General features: G+C 33.2%; 1 long non-coding RNA gene across 1 annotated transcript; it reads right to left on the reverse strand.

Annotated features, from left to right (window-relative positions):
• Positions 1-10546: 10546 nt before the first annotated feature.
• On the reverse strand, positions 10547-13914 carry LOC141633334 (uncharacterized). The gene is made up of 3 exons (XR_012538119.1): positions 13630-13914; positions 13242-13378; positions 10547-10775 (listed from the first exon to the last, which is right to left on the reverse strand). It is a non-coding gene; the product is annotated as an uncharacterized LOC141633334 (long non-coding RNA).
• Positions 13915-25622: the final 11708 nt, after the last annotated feature.

A 25622-nucleotide genomic window follows, 5' to 3' on the forward strand; every position in this document is an offset into this window, starting at 1 on the left:
TCACAATTTTGGAGGTAAAATTACAACAACGGGTATTAAACAAAGAACCGTTGTTACTAAAAATTTCAACAACGGGTATGTACCATAAACCCGTTGTCAAAAGACTTCACAATTTTGGAGGGAAAGTTACAACAACGGTTATACATACGACAACCGTTGTTATATTATTCCCTCCAAAATTTTGAAACACTTTCCACAACGGAGAACACCCAACAACAACGGCTTTTAACCGTGGTGAATACTTTAGACAACGGTTTCACTAAATAAACAAATCGTTGTAAATACCTTCTACAACGGCCGCTTTAACAACGTCCGCTTTTTGATTTTACAACGGTTTTTACCCGTTGTTATAGGCTGTATCTGTAGTAGTGTAGTGAAGGCAAAAGTGAAGCTTATATCAGCAATCACCATAAAATCCGGTTTGAGGAAGGGTTGTCCAATGATCCTATGCCACGTCTAGGACACGCAACTCGAGGCATCGTGTGCGACCTTTATAGCTATGGTGAATGAGTTCACAAATGTGTTTCCTAAGGAGATTATTGGTTTACCACCAAAAAGAGATCTTGATTTTAGTGTGGAGTTGAAGCCTTGTACGGGACCTATCTGAAAGGCCCCTTACCGGATGAGACCTAAAGAACTGGAAGAATTGAAGAAGCAGCTGGAAGAATTGATAGACTAGGGATATATCAGACTGAGTGTATCGCCTTGGGGTGCACCAATACTTTTCGTTAAGAATAAAGATGGGAGTTTAAGGCTTTGACTCGACTTCAAGGACCGGAAAATGTAACCATTAAGAATAGGTATCCATTGCCGCGCATTGATCATCTGTTTGATCAACTCAGTGGAGCTTGTGTTTTCTCTAGGATTAATTTGTGGTCGGGGTACCACCAGTTGAGAATAAAAGATGAAGATATTCCACAGACTGCATTCAAGATAAGATATGGGCACTATGAGTTCGGTGTTATGCCATTTGGGTTAACTGATGCACCGACAATGTTCATAGACCTAATGAACCGGGTATTTAGTCCCTATTTCGACCGATTCATGGTGGTGTTTATCAATAATATCCTGGTGTATTCTAGAAACAGAGAGGAACATACAGAGCATTTCAGGATCGTATTACAAACACTGAGGGATAATCAATTATATGCTAAATTGAGTAAGTGCCAATTCTAATTAGAGAAAGTTAACTTTCTGGGCCATGTTTTATCCAAAGAGGGTGTCTTTGTTGATCCCAGTAAAATTGTAGCGGCATCTAAATGGGAAGCACTGAAGAATGTTACTGAGGTTAGAAGTTTTCTGGGTCTAGCTGGTTACTACATGAGATTTATCAAGGACTTTTACCAAACGGCTAAGAAATTGACGCCACTAATGAGGAAGGAGAACATATTCAAGTGGGATGAGAGTTGTGAGACGACATTCCAAACACTAAAGGACCGCCTGACTAAAGCATATATTCTAGCACTTCTTGATAGAAATTAAAATTTCGAGGTGTATACTGACGCATCTAAAAATGGATTAGGGTCTGTACTGATGCAGAATGGCAAGGTAATAGCGTATGTGTCGCGACAGCTCAAGCCTTATGAAGAGAATTACCCAACTCATGATCTGGTGCTTGGCGCTGTTGTTTTTGCACTAAAGTTATGGAGACACTATTTGTTTTTTTTTTGGTAAAAGGAGACACTATTTGTACGGAGCTACATTCAAGGTATTTTCTTACCATAAAAGCTTAAAGTACATTAATACGCAGAAGGAGCTCATTATGAGACAGAGAAGATGGATCGAGCTGATCGGAGATTATGATATGGAAATTATCTATCATGAGGGCAAGGTGAATGTGGTATCTAATGCACTGTGTAGAAATCAGTACATGCTTTGTGTATGACTATGTCACAGGTGAGACTGCGAGATGAGGTTGAAAATATGGAAATATCTATGATAAGGAAGGGGGATGATGTTAGTGATGTGACAATTGAGACCGGAATATATGCTGAAATATGAGAAAAACAAGGACTATACTTCAAACTGGCCTTGTGGTGCGCCAATGTAGAGGAGGACAAGCCTTCTCATTTCGTAATTCATGCTGATGGGAGTTTGAGATTTGAAGGGAAATGGTGTATGCTAGATGATGAAAAGCTGAAGCGGGATATTCTAACTGAAGCGCACAACACACCATATTCTATACATCCTGGGGGAGATAAACTATGTAAAGACTTGAAGAAAACCTTCTGGTGGCCACGTATGAAGAAAGAAGTAGCCGAGTTTGTGACTCGATGATTAGTTTGTCAAAGATTAAAAGGTGAGCACAAAAGACTACAAGGTAAGGTACAACCCTTACTTGTACCCGAGTGGAAGTGAGAGGGTATCTCTATGGATTTTATTGTTGGTTTGCTTAGGATTCAGAAAGGGAACAATATGATTTGGGTGATAGCAGACCGTCTTACTAAGATTGCTCACTTTATTCCAACGAAAGACACTTGGAGTAAAGCGGAGCTAGCTAGATTATTGTAAAAATGTTGTAAAGATACATGGTGTGCCTAAAGACATTGTATCTAATAGAGACTCGAGGTTTATTTCTATGTTCTGGCAGCAGTAGGATTCATTGGTCACTAAGCTGAAAATGAGTACTGCCTTTCATCCTGCTACTGATGGACAAACTGTGAGAACAATACAGACACTGGAAGATATGTTGAGGGCTTGTGTACTAGAATTTGGTGGGTCTTGGGAGGAGAGATTAGATCTGATAGAGTTCTCATACAACAACAGTTATCATGCTATTATTGGGATGACACCGTTCTAGGCTTTGTATGGAAGGAAATGTAGGAGTCCTTTGTACTGGGACGACGTGACGGACTCGGTAGTTTTGGGACCGCAGATGATTCAGGAAATGGTGGAAGAAGTACATATTATCCGTTAGAAAATGAGAGCTGCACAAGACCGTCAAAAAACTTATGCTGATTTGAAAAGAAGTGACATAGAGTTTGCAATTGGGGACACAGTTTTGCAGAAAGTGTCGCCAATAAGAGGTGTTATGCGGTTTGGGAAGAGAGGCAAGCTGAGCCAGAAGTATATACACTACTACAATTGAGCCCTTGGGCCACGGCTAAATTCGTGGCGCAAGTGCTAAATTTTTGTGGCTAATGTACTTTGCCACGGGAATACCTTCCATGGGGCAAGTGGCCGTGGCATACAGATAGCCACAGAAAAACAAAAACGTGGCTAGAATTAAATTTTTAGCCACGGATTTCCTCATGGCCAATAACTCCCGTTGTAAAAAAATTATTCCCGTGGCAAACAAAAAATATAAAAAATAAATAAACAAAATGTAAAATATTATTCTTTATTAATAATGAAAGAAATTTCACATATGGAATCGTGTCAAGCATTGGTACTTGCTTTGTAGTAAACTCGATTCATTCGATCGTTACTTGCATTCACCGGTCTTGTACTTGTGCGAATCAGAGATCCTTCCCAGGAGGTCTCCCATCCAAAGACTACCGTCACCTGAGCACGCTTAACTGTTGAGTTCTTATGATGAGCTACCAAAATTGAAACTTAACTTTGTTGATATAGTTAGCACTTTGATTCCTTTTAAAATGATTTTTTCTTTCAATACTAACTTTACTATTATTTAATTGAATAAATATTAAATTATTTACATATTTTGGTGGACAAAACATTATTTTTGCCAAATTACTCGAATTTTCAATGTTGACCTCCCGACTAGCGATTTTGAGGTCATTTTTTGCCCGAGTCAGCTAAACCATTTATTCCTAACTAAATTTAATAGTGTTTTCCTAATATATTTTTTAATTTTAATTTTAATTTTTCGATATTCATATTTTAATTTCTCTTTTAACTATCATTTCATATATTTTTCTACGCAAATTCAATTGTATGACCGTAATACGTGCAACGAGAAAAATTTAATCACTTTTTGCGAAATAGTGATCACTATTGGGTATCAATGAGTACTTTTTATTACTAAAAAATGATGAGGTCACTATTAACCCAAAAAACACTGAAAAGATCGTCGTATGACAAAATTTTTGTTTTCTCCAAATTGATTTCTCCTCGTTATTCTTGATCATTTTTTCATCAAAATTTTCATATTATTTACACATGTGAATTTATTATTATAATCTCTATTTTAATTTCCTTTTGATACGCAGATTTTAATAAAAAATCTTTTCTATATTTATTTTTTTATCGATTATTTTTTCAAAAAGTTTTTTTTCTTGAACGAGTTTTTTAATTTCATTTTTTTAGGGTACTTTTTTATTTAATCATATTAATGTAATTATCTTTTTCTTTTTTACTCCTTACAAAATTCCCCAAATTTTTTTTTACCAAGTTAATTTTTTTCTAAAATTCAAGTTTTTCCATAAATATTTTACAAAAAAAAGTTATAAATCAATTTCTGAATGAAAAGTTTGATAATATATTAGTTATAGACTTCTCAATGATAGGTGATAATAAGTTGGGTATTTAATTTGATATACTATTCCTCTAAATGTGATGTAGTCTTTTAAGAATATTATTCAATCTTATAAAGTTTTAAGAAAAAAAAAAGAAAGCAGTTCACGAGAAATTCATGATTATAATAATCAGAATTATATATTCAGATTTATTTATTAAATTAACGATGCTTTGGAAAAAAAAAGACAAAAACATTTTTTAATTTGTAAAAAAATCAAAAATTCAGACGATAACAATTTTCTTTGCTCATGTATGAGGTTATAGAAGTTTTAAATTTATTACTATACTAAATAAGAGAATAGCAAATATGTATCAAATTAATCAAAATATTTTCAAGCTTTTATATTTAAATTTATTTTCATATTATCTATATTTGATTAAGTTTCATTCCACTTTTGTATTTTTTTTTACAAAAAAAACAATTTTTATGTATACCTGAACATCTAATATCTTTATTTAAATCTGAAGAATCTTTGCCATGGGTGTTTGTTATTAGTTTTGTGGCGAAGCAAATATGTTGCTACGGATAAGATGTAAGTCGTGGCTAAACAAATATTTTCCACGGAATAATCTGTGGCTAAATATAATTTCGCCCCGGGTATGACATAGTTCGTGGCAAGAATGATTATTAGCCACGGTCGTAGACTAAATCATGGCGCCATTGACTTTTTGCTATGGGAAAAGTTATCTCATGGCATAAAATTTTTCTAAGATAGTGAAGGAAATTTTTCCCTTGGCTAAACAAAATTTAGCCACGAATTATGAATTTCCGTGGCATAATTCGTGGCGCAAGAGTCAATTTGTTGTAGTGATAGGACCGTATAAGATTCTAGATAGAGTTGGAGAAGTAGCTTATCGTTTGGCTTACCTTCAGCTTTATATTGAGTTCATGACGTGTTTTATGTGACGGAACTGGGGAAATATATGAGTGATCCCTCTCACATACTTAAGCCAGAAATAGTTGAGGTGGATGAGTCATTGATTTATGTGGAAGTTACAGAAGAAATCTTGGATAAAAAGTGCGCAAAACGAGTAATAGAAAGCATGTGCTGGTAAAGGTGTTATGGTCTAACCATAATGTTTAGGAATATACATGGGAAGCATGACATGAAAGAAAATTTGACAAACCCAATTTATATAAGGTCTAATGTGTTTTTAAAGATTATATATGGTTGTGACGAGTTAATTCGAGTCTATTGCAGTGTATGTCATTGGGTAGTTGCGCGAATTTGGGGATGAAGTTCATTTTAAGGGGGGAAGACTCTAACACCGCATAATTTATATAAGAATATTGCGTAATTTATAAGAGCGAATGCTAAGTTAATTTGTATAACTCTTTCGATACCTTCTAATGATTATAAAGTTGTGTCTAATACCTTGTCTATCGAAGTACTACTGACTCTCTATCGACAGTTGGGGGCTGTCTATCGACGAAGGAGGGTGACAATGGGAGTTTTAAGAGTTGTGTCGATCAGGGTGGTCGATCGACATATTAGGCAGAAGTCTATCGATCGACAAGCTGGTCTCTCGATCGACCTCGTCGAGCAGCGTGAGTTTTGAGCGCTTGAACTACTTCTTATTTTACCCTATCTTATTTAACCTATAAATACCTATAAACCTATAACCCTAAAAACTTTTGTAAAACCAAAGACTAAACCTTAAACACACCATCTACCAAGGAGGAAAGGAAGTGAAGGAGCACGAGTAATGCGTCGATTCCATCGCACAATTCGCTTTTGTCATCGTAAGTTATTCACCCATTGGTTTAATTGATTATTTACATCATCAATTGGTTAGAACAAAACGATGTATTGACGTGACCTAGTAGCCGTGACTTAAGGTTGAGGTTTCTGTAGTTCGTTATTCCGTCTTGCTATAAATCGTTGTTGATTTCGAATAGCATGTCTTATAGGTTATGATTTCGTAGAGGAGCTGTTGTAACTCTTTCATGCTTTGCTATCACGGATTTTCTACAAGTAGGGATACCCTACTCAACTCTACCAATATTGTATGTAATTCATATTGTAGTTTAGATGAATGAGTAGCATAACTAAATTGTCAGATGATGAATTTGCTCGCTGTCTATAGAGCTTGTTGATCGACAGGTTGTATGTTGTCGATCGACAGGCTGTAATTGTTCGATAGACCTTTGGTATGGGTGTCGAATGACACACAGGTAAGCAAAGCGTTGGTTAATGATCGTTGTCTTTAAAGTGACGTATTAAGATTGTTTATATATATATATATATATATATAACCATATTGTTATGAAGGCGTGATGACATGGAGATGCGCCATTGTGACGCACAGTGACAGAGAGTTGTGTCATACTTGATGACATGGGTGATGCTTGGCCCGTATTAGATGGGAGACCGGTCACTTTGTTGTTGCGTTAGTTTTTTACATAGTTGTCGTGGTATTTATTCATGTTGTTAATCCTTCATTATTATCATGTTAATTATATCCCTGCTAAACCTAATGGTTGACATGTTTGTGTGTTGTGTCAATGTTGCCTATTTTCGGGGCGGCTTGTTATGATCCATTCGATGATTTTCAATCGTATGGGGAGCATATTGATTTAGTAGGTTTGATTAAGAGATGATGTAGATGTTGTGCTGGGACATGGGATTAGATGACGACGTCTATGGTGGGTCTAGTCTCACGATTTGGTTTAGTGCCATGTCAGACATTAGTATTTATATTTGAGTTTTAGACATTAATAATTATTGGTCATGTAATCTGATTCGTTAGTCATAGTTAATGCCACTGAGACAATTTCGGTTAATGTTGTAACATTTTTATTAAAGAACTTTATCGTTGTTTCAATTTGATTATCATTTCCTCGGGTTACTAAGACGGTAACATTTCTGTTTAATCGGGAATGTCTTGCTAAAGGCTCCTACTTAAATAGAGGTATTACATCCACGGTAAAGCGGCGTGTACAACATCAAATATACACCGTAGTCCTTATTTTCAATTTTATGGGTTTTCCAGCTAAAAGGGATGTTGAAAATTTTATAATTTTTCACCTCCACGACTCGTGCAACTCCATTTTTGACCAAAAATTCAGACATTGTACTCGGCTTCAAATAAGCACAGAAAAGAAAGCATAATCAGTAACAATACTTAACTAGGAAATACCTAAATAAAATTAAATAGAATAAATGACTTATACGAGTTTCACAATACACCGAAAGTAAAGAGTCTTATTGAACATCCTCAAACAACTCCTCATGAAATACATTATCAAGATATTCAACCTTCTTGGCATTAAAGTTGATACACAAACAACTAAAGTGCTCGTGCAAAAGGAGTGGGATGAAAATCTGGGAAATATTTGACAAAAAAAAATTAATTAGAACATTGCCAACAACGAAAGCAGTCTAAAACTAATACTTTTATAGAATAACAACAGAATAACAGTAGAATAACAGTAGAATAATAGTAAGACAACACAAAGTAATACTTTTACACAATAACAACAGAATAGCAGCAGAATAACACAAGAATAACTATAACAACACATTCTAATACTATTACACAATAACAACAGAATAGCAGCAGAATAGAAGCAAAATAACCGCAGAATAACAGTAGAATAACAACATCAATACAGAAACTATCATATCAGAATTAACGTCACAAAGTTTCACAGTAAAAGTAGAATAATCACTACTACAGATACAGGCTATAACAACGGTCAAAAACCGTTGTTATATAAAAAAGCGGACGTTGTTAAAGCGTCCGTTGTAGAAGGTTTTAACAACGGTTGGTTTACTTAAGGAAACCGTTGTTAAAAATATTAACCACGGTTTTATGTATAAAAACCCGTTGTGGAAAGTGTGACTCAATTTTGGGGGGAAAGTTATAACAACGGGTTGTAATATGCAAAACCGTTGTTATAACTAAAGACAACGGGTTGTTTTAAAATAACCGTTGTTGTTTGTTCTTAAAAAATAAAAAAAAAAATTAAATATTACTAGATGCATGCATAATTACGGCCTGTTAGAATTCCAATGCATGCATTATTACTGACATTCACTGTACATATGAACGGATAATATGGAATGAGAAGGGTTAGTAATAGGATTTGAAGCAGCATTATTGAGAGAGATGATGATGATTATGGCACAACTTCCTAACATATATATTAATTAAAAAGCAATTAACTCAACCCACACATTGCTTAGTATAAATACATTGCATATCTCAACTAACATTTCCATTATCTCATATATTCATCTCCAAACTCTAACTCTTAAAACAAACTCTACTTAATCTTTCAAATCAAACTCAAAAACTCTAAGAAAATGAATGATTTCATCCTAAAGACTCTTACCATGATCGAGAACAACAACAACTTCATCCGCTGGTTCCTCCATATTGAGGAAAGTTTCAGGAGCTACCTTGCGGAAGCTCGATCCGCACCAAGCACGCCAAAGAAGATGGCTTGATGGAGCAAAGCGGCGATTGCGGCTATATGACGATATAGCAACTGGCGAACTAACCTCCAAATAGCCAAGGAGGAGAGGATGGATACGATAGAGCACAATAAGATCCTCCATGAAAATATAAGAATTGCATTTTTACATATGTAATTTTTTTTTTTTTTAATTTATGTATTTATAAATATATATATATATATATATTAATTATGTTTATCTTACTTCTTCATCTTGCTTCTTCATTGTTTTAGTAACTAATTATGCGAACAATACTTAAACAAATAACATAATGGTCGATAAAAACACATATATGCAAAAGAAATAAATAGAAAAAGAAAATAATGACGATGACAAAGGATGTGGCGAGATTTACCTGATAAATACAGAACGTAATAGACGATGAAATCACAATGACGGCGAGAAGATAAAGCGACGATGAGAAAGAGAGAAATAGAGAAATTGAGAAAGAGAGTGTGTATGTGTTTTGTGTTTGTTTGTCTGCTGTGTTTGTGTTTGTGTATTAAGGGTTGTGTTTTGTGGGTCACAGAGACTTGTTTGTGTGGTTTATAGTATGGAAGGTATTGACAACGGTTATTAAACAACAACCGTTGTGAAATATGTTTTAACAAAGGTTGTACAAAACACCCGTTGTTAAATAAGTTTTAACAACGGGTTTAAAAAGTAACCGTTGTGATTACTTTTCACTAACTTTGCACCAATTTTGCGCCAAATTATTAACAACGGTTCCGCATGTGTGACCCGTTGTTAAAAATAATAACAACGGTTTTTATAACTATACCCGTTGTAATTGATTTTAGTAAAATTCGCGCCATACATTCTACAACGTCTATTGTGATTTTCGTGAATAATCGTTGTTAAAGGGGCGTTGTAGTTGCCTAAATTTGTAGTAGTGAATAGCAGAATAACAATAACAAAAAATCTAATCCTTTAAGACAATAACAACAGAATAGCAGCAGAATAACAATAACAATATAGAAACCTATCATATCAGAATTAAGGTCACAAACTTTCACAGTAACAGCAGAAGAAAAGAAGAATAACATTAATAAAACAAATAAAGAAACAAACCATATCAGACTTAAGATCACAAACTTTCTTGTTGTGGTTTAGACACAAAGTAAACGATGACTTAACTTCATCAACCGATTGACTTCTGGTACACTTCTCAAGTTTCGACGGAATACAAATTTGGTCCAATGGAGGTTGAAATGAAGTAGATAAAGATTTGAAACGTTATACAAAATGAAAAAAGAAGGAAAAGATACAATAGGAGAAGACACAATCTATATACAGTAACTAACATTTTGACCCAACCCAAAGAAAAGTCGACTTGGACTTCTGCTTATACAAGTATTATTAAGAAGAAGGGACCACCACTCAATAACTCCAATCATTATCATTTTGTTTGGAATGATTTAAGGTAACTTCCAGTACCCCAAGTTACAAGATTATCACTTCAAAAAGGGAAAATAACAAAAAGAAAAAAAAAAGAAAAAAAAAGATAAGAATCACCAAAGTATATAAAACAACAGAAAACCCGCTTACTTATTATTATTGTTTTCAAAAAAAAAAAGACTAAAAATTAAAAGGAAAAGTGTAACAACCCGGATTTCTAGGACTTTATTAAATATAAGTCCAAAATAGGAAACAGCGGAAGATAAATACATATCCGAGTCACTACTATTTTCAACTAATTCCAATTACAAAAATAAAGCTAAATATTACAATTGTTTCTAACAAAATACTAACACGTTCTAATAAAATATATCTAAATCCCATCTTCAGCTTCGCCTGTCTCGGGAATGGTCGGTCTTCACAAATTTGATAAATCTGACGTTTTAAAATTTGTAAAAGTTTTATAAGAAAAACAACAAACGTCAGGTGGGTAGATTAACTTCTTTAAACAACTAAAACATAACATAAACAATCATTATCAGCATGTATATCAGAATCATACGTCCCTACTTTTAACACACAATTTTTGAGAAAATAAACAAATTTTTCAATGCCGTATTGCTTTTAGTAACACTTTATCACGATATACCGGCCAATTATCATACACATTCCGATTATATGACCAATAACCGAAACATGTACGATAATCATATACCGCCAATCACACCGATACCAGGGGGCTTACATTATTACCCCTGTTTAACGTGGTGACATAAACACGTTTAAAATAAAATTCGTCCACTCATCTCCAGGGTCGAATGCCGGTACGTGGGGTTATTACCCGTACCACGGACTAAACACCACCCGGCTATTATCCCCTAAGCCTAACCAAATATAGACCTTAGGGAACCCGGATGCGATCCACCTAACACGTACGAGATTGATCAGGTCCCCACCTAAAGCATGGCCACACTCCCGCCTACTCTCGAGTCTAAGGATAGGTCCACCAAAGACCCTTCGTACGCACGGACGGTTTTATACGGTTAAGCTAATTGCTATTCTTCCATGTCATTACATAAACAATATTAACGACATGCTTTCCCGCTCAATGAGCTTTCGAATTCAATCCTAAAAATGCCCAATAAAACATGAAATTCGTATTTAAACATTATGGGTTACACCAATTTCAAATCGAATTTCTTTTCTAGATAAATTTTTTTTATCGAAACCAAATAGCACAAATTCAATCATTGGTCGCCTTATTGGGTTTGTCCCTATTTATAAGCCGGAACTTCGCTATCGAACTAGTTTAATAATACAAGTTAAATACCATATTATCAAACCAAGTTTAATCAATTCAACTAAGGGACGGTCTTAGACCCTTGGTAATTAATTTATTGTAAAATCGCTTCCTAATTTAGTTTTTACTAATCCACTTTATATAATTGATTTTATTAACTAAATAATCCAAGTAAAGAAAACTTGACCGAAAGTGGAAAGTGACTTGTTTTAAAATGTCAATTTGATACTAGATTATAATTAATAAGGAGATTAAAGAATCATTTCCTTAAATTTTATTAATTGAAAATATCAAGTTGAGAGGATTTGTCCAAAAGAGTTTACAAGAACTTTGTTAAATTTCCGATTTAGTAATTCTATACTTGGCTAACAATATGTTAGGCTAAGAGGACTCGTTTTAAGTTGAGAATTCGAGTTTGAATAAAAATTATATTTAAGCCTTTGAAAACTTTACTCTAATTCGTAATTTGAATAATATAACTTGATTGAGAAATTTCTAAAGGAACTACTTTATTCAAATCCATTTACCTTAAGGTACAAGTAGTTGGTACTCAAATCCTTTTTAAATTTATGAGAGAATAGTTGTTATCAAATGGCGACTCATAAAATAAAATACAATCTTAAACTTTAAAATTGGACTAACGATATAGTGTGTCTGGCCTAAGCGATTGCCGAGGTGCTAAAATTATTCTTACTTACTCGTAAAACTATAAACTAGGTCTTTAATTATTACATTTTTGGGGGTGCCGATGACCAAGTCTCGCAAACAATAATTAAATTACATAGTTTCTTGAACAAAACAAGATAAAATGAAGCGGAAATTAATTTACAAGGCTTCTAATTATGCATAGTAATAACAATGAAATCAAACCAAACAAACAATAATAATACAACTCAAATCACATGAACAAAGGATATGATGTATACTAAAATTTTACCAATTTAACAAAGAAGAACCATCTACACAATTTATAACTCTCATATGCTAACAATTTAGTACCACCAAATATTTACCAAAAGTCCTTCTTGGTGGCAAGTCTCTTGACCCAATCCTATTTCATAAAAAAAAAAATATTTCCCTCATAATATACTACTATAAACAAAGTAAATTAGTTTGTAAAATTAAACTCTTGCCTTGCTAATAGTTTCTCGGCTAACACCAACCACCCATAATTGAAAACAAAGATTTTCATAATAATATTTTTATTAGTCATAAAACAATTACTATCTTAAATATATCAAAATTTGTGAAAATTTCACCCACTTCTTGAACAATCCAAAATCCAAAATTTATACTACCTTGAAATCATTATGAGTCATAAGCTAGTTTATTGAACAAGATTTAAAGTTAAATATTTGTAAAATCAATCATTTAATGGTCTTAGACCACTCGTTAAACACACAACCACCTTAATCCATTTTTCATCTATAACTCATAATCTTTATGACCAATTTCTAATATGCAAAACTAAACTCACACAATTATTAAGACCATTCACATGCAACTATGTTAAATTACTTAATTTAAACATGCAAACAGTAATTCAATCAAATTACCTCACATGTAATAATAATAATAAAATAAAATGTTAATTTACCCACCCATTTAAAGGGATGAGACGATTTGATCAAAGTTCGGGTTTGAAACGGTTCCGTTGAGTCAGGAAAATCGGGTCCGCATCCGTCGTGCCTCTTCTTCTCGGCAATCACAGGAACCCAAAATAAAAGAATAAATGTTCCTACCAATTACACCACATTAATTATCAATTATATTGTTTTTAAATGATTTTAAAAGTAGAAATTGTTTTTAAGCCAAGACCTCTTTAAATTTTGACATACATGTTTAGTTTTACATAATAAATACAAGTTAAAATTCGAGAAAGTAACTTTTTATTCTAATATCTTGTTATATAAAAACATGCATGTAAATTTAAACAACAATCTTAAAAATCTTAAATATTGATTTTCTATACAAAAGTAGTATTCATACCTTTAATAATGACGAAAATAAGATAAGATTTAGAGATATTGATGAAGTTATTCCATGAACGATTTAGGCCAACATTCCGTTTGGAGGAGATGAACTAAGAAAGTTGGGTTCTTATTCTTCTTCTTCTTCTTCTTATTATTATATATATATTTTTTTATTTAACTACTTGAAACAACTGGGTAAAGAGAATAATAGCTTCTTGTTTTGTATATTGAATAGAGATGAAGAGCTTTATTTCATTTGGAAAGTAGGGTAAATGAAGAGGTGATGTGCATAAATGAGGAGTTAATGGAAAATGTGGGGTTTAAAGATGTACATGGGATTGAGAAGTCTTATAAATTAGGTGGCTCACAGGTACTATGGGACGGACGTGTAATGAAGGCCCAATTTGGGTTTACTTCGAGTTTGCTTTTTGTCTTATAATTGTCTCGGTTTTATGTTATTAGTTTTCTTCAAATTTTATAAATAGGTCACGATAATTATATTTTTTTGAAAATGAAGCTATGAAAATAAAGTTCAAAAGTTGGAACAACTCTTATAATAGTAATGGTGTAATTGAACAAACAAGACTCGACTAATTAAGTAGCTAAATCTAGTCACGAATCAATAATAACCGCGTATTAATATAATGATAATGACGTATTAGTAACACGAAATTATTATTTTTAATAATTGAAGATGACAGGCTGTCATGATGTCAAATGAGTCCAAAGTTATTATAAAATGAGAGATTTGAATAGTTTAGGAAATGTAAATATAATAACTAATTAAGTTTTACGTATATAATATCCAAATTGGACTCGTATTATAAACAACTTACTTTAACTACATATTTTCAAAGTTGTGAAAAATAATATCTACAAATTATATTTTAATACCTTTGAAACTACATTTAAATAGGAAAATATTATTTTTGAAAATGGTTCGGCGCATAATAATCCTACTAATGTCAGATTAGAAATATAGAGTGCCTTGCGAATCCTGGCTCAATCGGCTAGCTTCTTGTCCAACTCTTTTTCTGATAAACTGCTTGCTCTTCCCTTCGAACCGCATGAAGGAACAACTACCCAGGATAATTAACAGAAGAATTTCATCCGTCTTAAGTTGGGCTTAAAAATGAAATCGATTAAAAATAGAATGAAATTTTTAAAGAGGAGTTTTAAAACAAAGTAATTTTGGAAAAAAAAAATGTCCACATCTATCCATCTTTCGAAAGGGGGTCTGGTAGTTTTTAAAAAAATCCAACAAAATATAACGTAAATTGAAAAGAAATTATAAAAGAGTGGTAAAAATACGGGGTGTTACAAAAAGGGTGCCTTATGAAAGCAGAATATTATTATCATCCAAAAAACAGTAGTCTGCAACCTGTTTCCTTATAGATCGCATTGGATTGAAGACATGTTTCATTGTTATCATTAACTTTGACAAGACTACAAAGTTAGGATCCACTTCACCACAGTCAATACTGCATCCAAAATTCTCGGGCACAACAGACATCAGCCCATCGTGTGCGGCAGAGTGCAGCAAATAACTTGTACGGATATTTAACGGAACAAACCCTACATATGATTATCAACATAAGTCAAACATAACAATAACACTGAATATAGAGCTATAACACTGTACATAATGCGATAAAGGGAAAAAGAGCTGTAACACACACACACTAACAACACAGTAAAACCATTTCAAAAAATAGTATTTATAATATATTATTATCGGGAGCATCGCCAAGAGGAGGATTCAAATTATCCAGGCCATTGCCCTCTGGAACACCATCGCTGACAACAACATTGTCCTCCAACACATCATAATTCTCCCGTTTCTTTGAATTTTTCTACCTCAGTGGCTGCCCGAAGCAACAAGTCTGCATTAGAAGACATCACCGCTTCGGCTTCTTCTGCAGTAACAAATGGTTCATTGAAAATTTGACTGAACTGTTGAGTATCATTAATATTTGGAACGCCAACAGTGACATCCTTCAACTCTGTTTCAGATAACCCAGTATCAATGATTGCAATTTCACTTCCTTCCAAAACTACCATTGTACCCTCATCATTCTTATTAACATCATCCCGGTGATTGTCAACAAGATATTCGTCAACTACAACATTCTCGGGTTGAAGTCAACATTCTTGTTAACTTCCTCGGCAACACCATCTTAGGCAACAACACCAGCTGCCTCTCCATAACAAAACTGAACATCGGCACACACATCAGGTATAATAGCATCTAATGACATGGGTGACTCTTCCCGAGTGTCCTCCTTTGCATGTTGTTCAATGATAGGATGCTGTTGAGCACGCTCCTTTTCAACGATAGCCGGCTCGATACCCGAAAGCCTCACACAATCCTCGTAGAATTGAGAAAGAAAATTAAAAGATGGTGGCTTAATCACAACATTTTGTGCTCTTGCTTCTTTTGAAACAATTGGCCGCGTTAAGTTGGTCGCTCGCAATGACACCACCTCCATAGCACGTTCGTCCAACTCACGGATAACTTGATCGGTGGAGAAAGATGGGGTAGCAACCATCTTTTGTGATCCTTCTGTTGGGAAATGTGTCCTCAACTATAGTGCGATCATATGATTTAATATCATAATTAAATCTCAAATTAAGAATACGTGAGGGATGATTTTTATATATTTATTCGACTGATCATCATTAATCTGTAATGATTGGCTGACTAGAGTTTGACATTACTGTCATGTGACGGTGGTGGTCAGTTGATCTCTTAAGGTCACACCTAAAGGACAATTCCCTTAATGGATAAATTGATTAATTGTATGACGATACGAGGTAATCAATTCCTTAAAAGTGAACAATTTACTTGTGAGAGAGAAGAATAATATCTTATTATAATGGTATTAAATAAGATTTATTTTAGTAATAAAAATGCTTTATTACTAAAATTGCATATTGTTTGAGAAACAATAGAGATAAGAATGAATGGTTAATTATAATTACAAGATGTTGTGAATTATAATTTTATGGCCCATTTTATTTATGTGATCAAGTATCACTAGTCAATTTATTGTATGAAATTTAATTAATTTGTAAAATGATATTTATGGGATAAATATGCATTAAATTAATTAATAACATGTAAAATACTACATGTGACATATTGTGTGACAAATGACAAATTGGCAGAATAAAATGGTAGTCCATTTTATGATGTATGGACCCAAATGGTGTGTGTGCTAATGGGTAGTGATTATTTTATATTATGTGATAATATTTATATAAATAATTGTACCTACCTTTATGTAGCCTTACACACCTAAGCTATTGATAAGAGAAAAAGAGAAAGGAGATTCCATTTTTTGTTTGGTTCCCCTTGCCTCTTCCCACCCGGTTTTCCAACTCTTATTATAGAGTTTTTTGGTCTCTTATCTTACTTACTCATTCATTCAAAGTATACATGCAAGAGTTTTTGCTCCTCCTTCTCTCTAGCTTTCTCCAACAAGTTTTTGGAGACTCACAAGTTCTTGCTCATCTTTTCTAATATCAAAACAACATTGCTAGTGTAGTAATAACAATAATATTAGAATCATTTTAAGGATACTAAGCTAGTATAATAATCTAGTTAATTAGTATACTAGTTTAAGGGTAAGTCTTGGGTGCAATCTAAGGAGGATTTCTATACTTGGGATCTTGGAATATCATCCATCATTATAAGCTCAAGAACAAGTGAAGGAAGGTGACCTTACTTGTGCCCATAATTTTGAACCAACCAACAATGTAAGGAACATTGTTTTTCTTATAAATCTTTCATTTTGTTATGCATGCACTAGATCTAAAGAACAAATAATTAACAAGTTAATTAGTTCACTATTAGAGGAGTCTAATAATAGGTATATGAAACTAACAAGTGGTATCAGAGCATAAGAATGTTGCATGCATAATCGGTTATTGTTTTTCCGAGTTAAAAGGTTAACATATAAAACTTAAAAATTTGTGATTTGTAAGTACAAGCCACGAAATCACTATGTATGTTATATATTCTGGTCCTTAAAGGAATTTAGGTCATTTTTATGATTCATGGAAATTTATTGCTCATTTTAAGGATTTTTGGTCATTTTATTACATTTTTATGATTAAAATGGGAATTAAAATGCTACAAATAGTTAAATTTCGTTTCTGACCCTGGAAATTTTATATGACCTCACATGCATATTTTACAAGTTGTGTGTAAAAGGACGTGTTAATTTGATTAATATTGCATGTTTTATGATTTTTATGAGATAAAAATGGATTAAAAGAGGTAAAATGGTTAAAATTAGTTAAATATCGAATTAAGCCATGATATTTTAATATGATGTCACCTGCAAGATTTACAGAGAGTATGTAAATTTCTAGATTTAAATATGTTTTTTAGCATGACTTATGGATTTTTGAGTAAAAATGGCATCAATAGTGACTATTTTAGTAAAAATTAGCTAAAACGTATTGCATGGCTTGAGAAAATTATTTTAAGTTTAATTAATATCCCACTAATCAGATCTAAAGTTGTAAAAATTATTGATTTAATTTTCGTATACTTTATACATTTTATGATATAAAACCGATAAATATGCAACTATATTTTCTCAAAATTAATTCGAAATTTTTAACCATGTTTTATGACATTATGAGGGTCATGAAATTATTCCAGAATGTTCAAAAATTTAGAATTCAAATTTTGAAACTTTTATGAATTAATTTGGATTTATTTCATAAATATTGTGTTTTTAAGGTAAAAAATGAGCATAAAATTAAATCAAGTTGAATTATTGTCAAAAATTTAGTGATGACTGATTTTTGAGTCCTAAAATGTGTTAGGATAATTAACTTGAGCTTAGATGTGATTTAAGTGTTAATTAGTGATTTTAAAAGGTTATTATCACGCATTTCCATGAAACCGGGTTATATGTACGACATAAGTTAAATAGGGCGATTTGGCACATGATTTTGCATGATAGGAACATATTATAATGCTGCATATTTCAATTGTTGAATGTCTTTTATTTATATAATTTTGAATTATGTAATTTTATCTTAGTATGACCTTAGTTTTAATTCATATTACCCGTAATGAAAGGGAATATTGATTCGGTTGTAATTTAATGTGATCTTGTATCACTTTTATTTTTGTTTCATTAGTTTTTCCATTTTACAAATGTATAATAGGAATAATTTTGTATTTTTATTATTATTTGTAATTATGGAGCATCTTCAAAGACGGTGCCATTCGGAAAGATGATCCGACGAAGACGGTGTTTTGAAAAGCGTGCCATTTGAAGATTCAAGGGACCAATGGAGTTGGTTTCCGAATATGTAATAGATTATTTGATTTTCTATTTTTAGGAAGGCCATACTAGGAATTTTATTTATTGCTTTGCATTTCTTTTAATATGTTGCATGCATTGCCAAATTGCCATAACAACACATGCATATTATATCGAGTTATCGACCGTGTCAATTATAATTATCGTAGTTCACCGCTTTAGTTCACTTAAAACGTGATAGATAATAAATTGACATGACCTCTCACATATATTAAAAATTGAAAAAAAGCCTTACCAAATAGAAGAAACCCACGAAGTACCAATTTCATAAGGGAGTTGAGCCGGCTTTACCGTAATACAAACCTTGTTACGTTGGCGAAGTGGGGTAGTAAAATGTTATTACATCGAAATTTGGATTGAGCTCAACGGAAGTATTGTTGACCGTAGTCTCATGTGTTCCGGGCTAAAGATGAGAATTAGAGTAATTTTTATCGACCGAGAGTTCTAAAAGTAGAATCGATTAAAAGGTTAATCCACCGAGTTATATTAATAAGGGATGACTCGGCTTACCGTACCCGTATTAATATGAATTTGGATCTCGGAATCATTTATGTAGCTGGGTGGAGGTCACTATATAAATGCAATGCTTGTAGTTAAGTTTACGAGTATTATTAAAACGATAGATGATAATTAATTCCTTCATTTTCTATTTTGTAGTTAATTATTCGCAATGAATTCATCTTATACTCCTACACCAATCACCTTAATTCATAGCTCCGATCATACGATGAAAAATGCTCCGATTATGACAATGATACGATTAGAGAATTACGCGTTGGCTTTAGTAAGGATGGAAATCTTTGTCTTTTTACTACTTCTTCACCTCCCACTCACATACTCATGCCTACCTATCAGGTAAGAGGATCATATGAGGGGAATCTCACAGATTCCAAGATATCCTTGTTTGATGAAACAAGGAGAAATATCAAATTAAGTGGGAGTTCTAGCAAGAGTGTCCTTGCAAATGTAAGAAGTATTGGTATTAATAAAGGAAAAACAAAGAAAGGTAAGAAACCCAAATCCGATTGTGAATTGGAAGTTGATAGTGAGACTACCACAAAACCAAGATGGGTATCCAATCCTACCATGAATATCATTATTTTAATATCATGGGCCAATGGAAGCATATTTGGCCCGAGTATTTGGAAGATATCAAGTTGAACTTATTACTCCAAGTGGGACTTGGAAATGTGGAAAAGCTAAACAAGAGTGATATGAATCTCCGACAATGAAATGAAGCTCAGGTAGCCGGCACTTCAAGAGAAATTTATGTACTTGTTTTTGCTAATAGCTTTGAGTTATAGTTTACATAATTGTTATTATGTATCCACTTAGTCTAAATCATTATTTTCATTTCTATGTGAGACATGATAGGATCTATATTTTGTCCTCAAAGACAATTGTTGTATTTTATTGAAAATAGACATGGATGTGAGCCATGTCACTTATATTTATGATACACAAGTTTTAGACAGTTCCAACTCATGTAAAGATATCTACATAATACGCACCAAAAGACTCATAACTAGTAATCCAAATGTTTTGTACATTTGATTTTTCAATTAGGTTACATAAATGAGAAACGCATTAAACGCTAGTGTCGACTAGAATTATTGAACCATTTGATTTTCAATCATATGGAATATGCGAATCTTGTCACCTTTGCAATATAATTTGTACTTCCTTTAGTGGTAAAGGAACAAGAGCAAGTGATTTATTGGGACTAATACATGCCGATGTATGTGTTCTAAATATGCATCATCGCAAAGGATATTTATGACTACTTCGTCACTTTTACCAATGATTTAAGTAGATAAGGGTATATTTACTTAAATCAAATATAAAGTGTAGCATTTGAGAGATTTCTAAAAATGACATAGAGAACCAATTGAATAAAGTTCTAACCATTACGATCCTATCGTAGTGGCAAAGATCTAAGTAATAAATTTGATTTATTAAATATGGGTTATGACCTAGTATCACTACCCATAAGATCAAAGTAATATGAGTTAGGTTTGAGTTGTTGAACTCAATTTTGGGAATTTGCAATCCAAAACATACAAGTAATTCAAAACGGATGGTCAACCATGAGATACCTAGAATAGAGGGTCTATTAAACAGATGACATGGATAAGACTCGTATATTATCAAGCTGCCATGTTAGGATGGCCTTTTGAAAGCTAAACTCCGTTAAATATATATGTTTGTGCCTCACAAAGCTATCTCTCAAGAAATTAGATGTATTTCTGAGAGATAGAGTGGGAGTAGAATGTATCGTCACAAATATCTCTTATAGTTGAAATGTTACTTTGTGAAAGTAATAGAATTATAGAGTGGGAGTTGGTATTGAACTATTATCTATGAAGATAGTATGAGACCATAGTTCAGTGGGAGTTTATCGCACATGTCTTATTGTTTAATTATCTTACTTTGTGAAAGTAATGGTATCATGACCTTGTTACATACGAGCCGAAGCATTACAATCCGAAAATTGTTACTCAAGAGTAGATTTACTTTAAGGCGCGGGTCTCCTCAAAAGTAAATAGAGCTCCAGAGTACACAAATGCATAAGATTTACATGAAGATGTTGATCAGATAAATTGTGTTAGGAATTGCCGCATTTAATTTTAATGAAGAATGGCAAATGAGATTAAAATTCGCTTTTCTAAAATGGGAATTTAGAGAAGGATGTGTTTGAAACACAAAATCATAGATGGAGATCTAAGAATCCTAACATAGTATGCGTAGCTTTCTTAAAGTGATCTTAGTATGATCTTAAGCAAGCATTAAAGGATTATACTTTTCGTTCATGTGATTATAGTGAATTGTTTCATTCACATGATTGAAGAATCATGATATACATGAAGTTAAGTGGCAGCTTGAATTGTTTCTCTATGTCTTATATGTTGATAACATATTACTTATTGAGAATAATGTACCAATTCTCTCTTCTGGCAAGAGTGATTGGGAGACTAGGAAAAGGTGCAATATACTTTAGATTACCGAATCTATGTGAGAGTATATTGGCATAGAGTTGAGAGTCTTATGAAGATAAGTTCTTTCGTATCTGTTTAACATCAACAAAGTTGAATGGCTTATTCATGATGATGAAAGTGGAATTACTATGATGGAATCATAGTCGTTCACTGAACCCATTAAGTTGTTGATTACATGAAATCGATTGCTAATGTTTCCGCCATTAGAACGATTATGTATGCCAACAGACGCACGTGTTGTGATGTACCATATGCTAGGTACATGATGAGTCAATAATAAGTTAATTCATAAGATGGGCTTGTGAAAGCCTTAAAGTACAATTGATGACTTGTACACATGTTTGGATGATAAACTAAGTTAGGTGTAGAAGGGTTGCACAAACTTTAGTTTCCAAGCTTAAAAGGATTTGATGAAATCCTAAGCTAATGTTATTGACTAAGGAGTAAGAGACTAAGAAAGGTGTTTTAGTTTCGCGCATTGCAATATCCACAAAAGGAATCTAAGTAAATTGTGATAATATGGTCAACGTAGGGATTAAGAGTGAATCCCTCTTCAAATGACTTTATCACAAGTTATGCGATAACAGTGGGAGCTTCTTTCAAGTTAAAGAGCTCAGGTCTAGTATGAAGTCTAGACATATACTTAGATAAATTCATGTCATTAGAGATGACATTGAATAGAAGGAAATAGCGATTAATAAAGTTGGAATATATGGATATCAGGTATATCCACTTGCCAAGCTACCTTGTCGTATTCTTATGCGATAATCGCATTTATCGTTTGAGTTTTATTGAACTTACCTGCTACCTTGTCGTATTCAAATGGGTTGTAGAGACAAATTGAACCCCATTAAAGTGAACTGGATTGACATGGTATTCGCCCCTAGTTACTTATATGAGGTGACGTCTCCAAGTGACTAGAGTGTGATGCAATTGATGGCAAGTTCAAGTGCCATAGAGTCATATGGGATGACTAGTCGATCACATAGGCAAACTGTATGGGACAATCATCGAGGCGATGACCGCTTATAGAGTTCTGGTAATTCATAAAGCCTGGTCGTGGCAAGAGCTACTATAGTATTCTTATGAGTCAATTCTTTTGACTAGAGACTATTCGCCCAAGTTGGCACAACTTCTGATTAGCTTTGATTTATACTCTATGATTTCGTAAATGAGGTCAAACTGGGTATATTTTGGGCTATCATGGACTGTGGTTGAACGAAGGGAATAGGGCGATAGAAATTGTCCACCCCTTGTCAGGGTTGTTTGAAATCTCGAGGCCACTCGAGGAGTAGTTAACTGGAAATGCGTGGCCATGCTCGGAAGGTATCTATGATGGATAATTCCGGTCAGACAGTTAATCTCCAGATCGAGAAAACCACTCAAGATATGATCAAATGTAAGTACGACCTGCAAGACACCTTGCATTGAGTGGGAGATTGTAATAGGACAAGAGAATTGGTGATGCACACTTGTCGAGGACAAGTGGGAGATTGTTGGGAAATGTGTCCTCAACAATAGTGCGATCATATGATTTAATATCATAATTAAATCTCAAATTAAGAATACGTGAGGGATGATTTTTATATATATATTCGACTGATCATCATTAATCAGTAATGATTGGCTGACTAGAGTTTGACATTACTGTCGTGTGACGGTGGTGGTCAGTTGATCCCTTAAGGTCACACCTAAAGGACAATTCCCTTAATGGATAAATTGATTAATTGTATGACGATACGAGGTAATCAATTCCTTAAAAGTGAACAATTTACTTGTGAGAGAGAAGAATAATATCTTATTATAATGGGATTAAATAAGATTTATTTTAGTAATAAAAATGCTTTATTACTAAAATTGCATATTGTTTGAGAAACAATAGAGATAAGAATGAATGGTTAATTATAATTACAAGATGTTGTGAATTATAATTTTATGGCCCATTTTATTTATGTGATCAAGTATCACTAGTCAATTTATTGTATGAAATTTAATTAATTTGTAAAATGATATTTATGGGATAAATATGCATTAAATTAATTAATAACATGTAAAATACTACATGTGACATATTGTGTGACAAATGACAAATTGACAAAATAAAATGGTAGTCCATTTTATGATGTATGGACCGAAATGGTGTGTGTGCTAATGGGTAGTGATTATTTTATATTATGTGATAATATTTATATAAATAATTGTACCCACCTTTATGTAGCCTTACACACCTAAGCTATTGATAAGAGAAAAAGAGAAAGGAGATTCCATTTTTTGTTTGGTTCCCCTTGCCTCTTCCCACCCGGTTTTCCAACTCTTATTATAGAGTTTTTTGGTCCCTTATCTTACTTACTCTTTCATTCAAAGTATACATGCAAGAGTTTTAGCTCCTCCTTCTCTCTAGCTTTCTCCAACTAGTTTTTGGAGATTCACAAGTTCTTGCTCATCTTTTCTAATATCAAAACAACATTGCTAGTGTAGTAATAACAATAATATTAGAATCATTTTAAGGATACTAGTATAATAATCTAGTTAATTAGTATACTAGTTTAAGGGTAAGTCTTGGGTGCAATCTAAGGAGGATTTCTATACTTGGGATCTTGGAATATCATCCATCATTATAAGCTCAAGAACAAGTGAAGGAAGGTGACCTTACTTGTGCCCATAATTTCGAACCAACCAACAATGTAAGGAGCATTGTTTTTCTTATAAATCTTTTATTTTGTTATGCATGCACTAGATCTAAAGAACAAATAATTAACAAGTTAATTAGTTCACTATTAGAGGAGTCTAATAATAGGTATATGAAACTAACACCTTCACCATCGACATTTTTTGACTGTTCGTTCGCGCTTTCATCAGCGGCTGGTGGAGCTACTTGAGTGGGCTCCTTACGACTAGATGGTTCACACACGGCCTGCATCTTCAACTTGATCAGCTTCGCCCTTTCCAAGTATCGATTGCAAAAAAACTCAAGAGTCCCTATCGTTGAGCAATATAAGTTCATGGACATCCTATTAAATTAAATGCAAAGATTTAACAAAAAATTGAATAACAATGTAATAACAACTAAAGAGTAATGCAACAATAACACAACATCATATTAACAGTAGAATAACAGTGGAATAACAGTAGAATAATAGCAGTCTGAAATTAATACTTTTATAGAATAACAACATAATAACAACAGAATAACAGCAGAATAACAGGAGAATAATAGCAGCCTAAAACTAATACTTTTACAGAATAACAATAGAATAACAATAGAATAGTGGAATAATAGTAGAATAGTAGCAGTCTAAAACTAATATTTTACAGAATAACAGTAGAATAAAATAACAATAATACCAGTGTAACACTACAATAACAGTAGCCTAACACAGGTGACTAAATCATAATTTACGTAACGATAATTATAACATAAATCTCAACAACATAAATAGGGAAAAAAAGGTTGAACATTTTAGAATGATTCAACAAAAAAGCAATCAAACAAGTACTTACGTCTATCGCTATGGAATATACTTCCTCATATGTACGAATATTAACAGGTACATCAACCACAATACATCGACCCTTACCAGCACCGTGACCGCGCCCACCTGAACCCTCCACACACCCATCCAAATTTTTACGTGAGATTGGGAAAATACTATCTGAACTCTCTCCAG

This window comes from Silene latifolia, chromosome Y (assembly GCF_048544455.1).
Source record: "Silene latifolia isolate original U9 population chromosome Y, ASM4854445v1, whole genome shotgun sequence".
NCBI lineage: Eukaryota > Viridiplantae > Streptophyta > Magnoliopsida > Caryophyllales > Caryophyllaceae > Silene > Silene latifolia.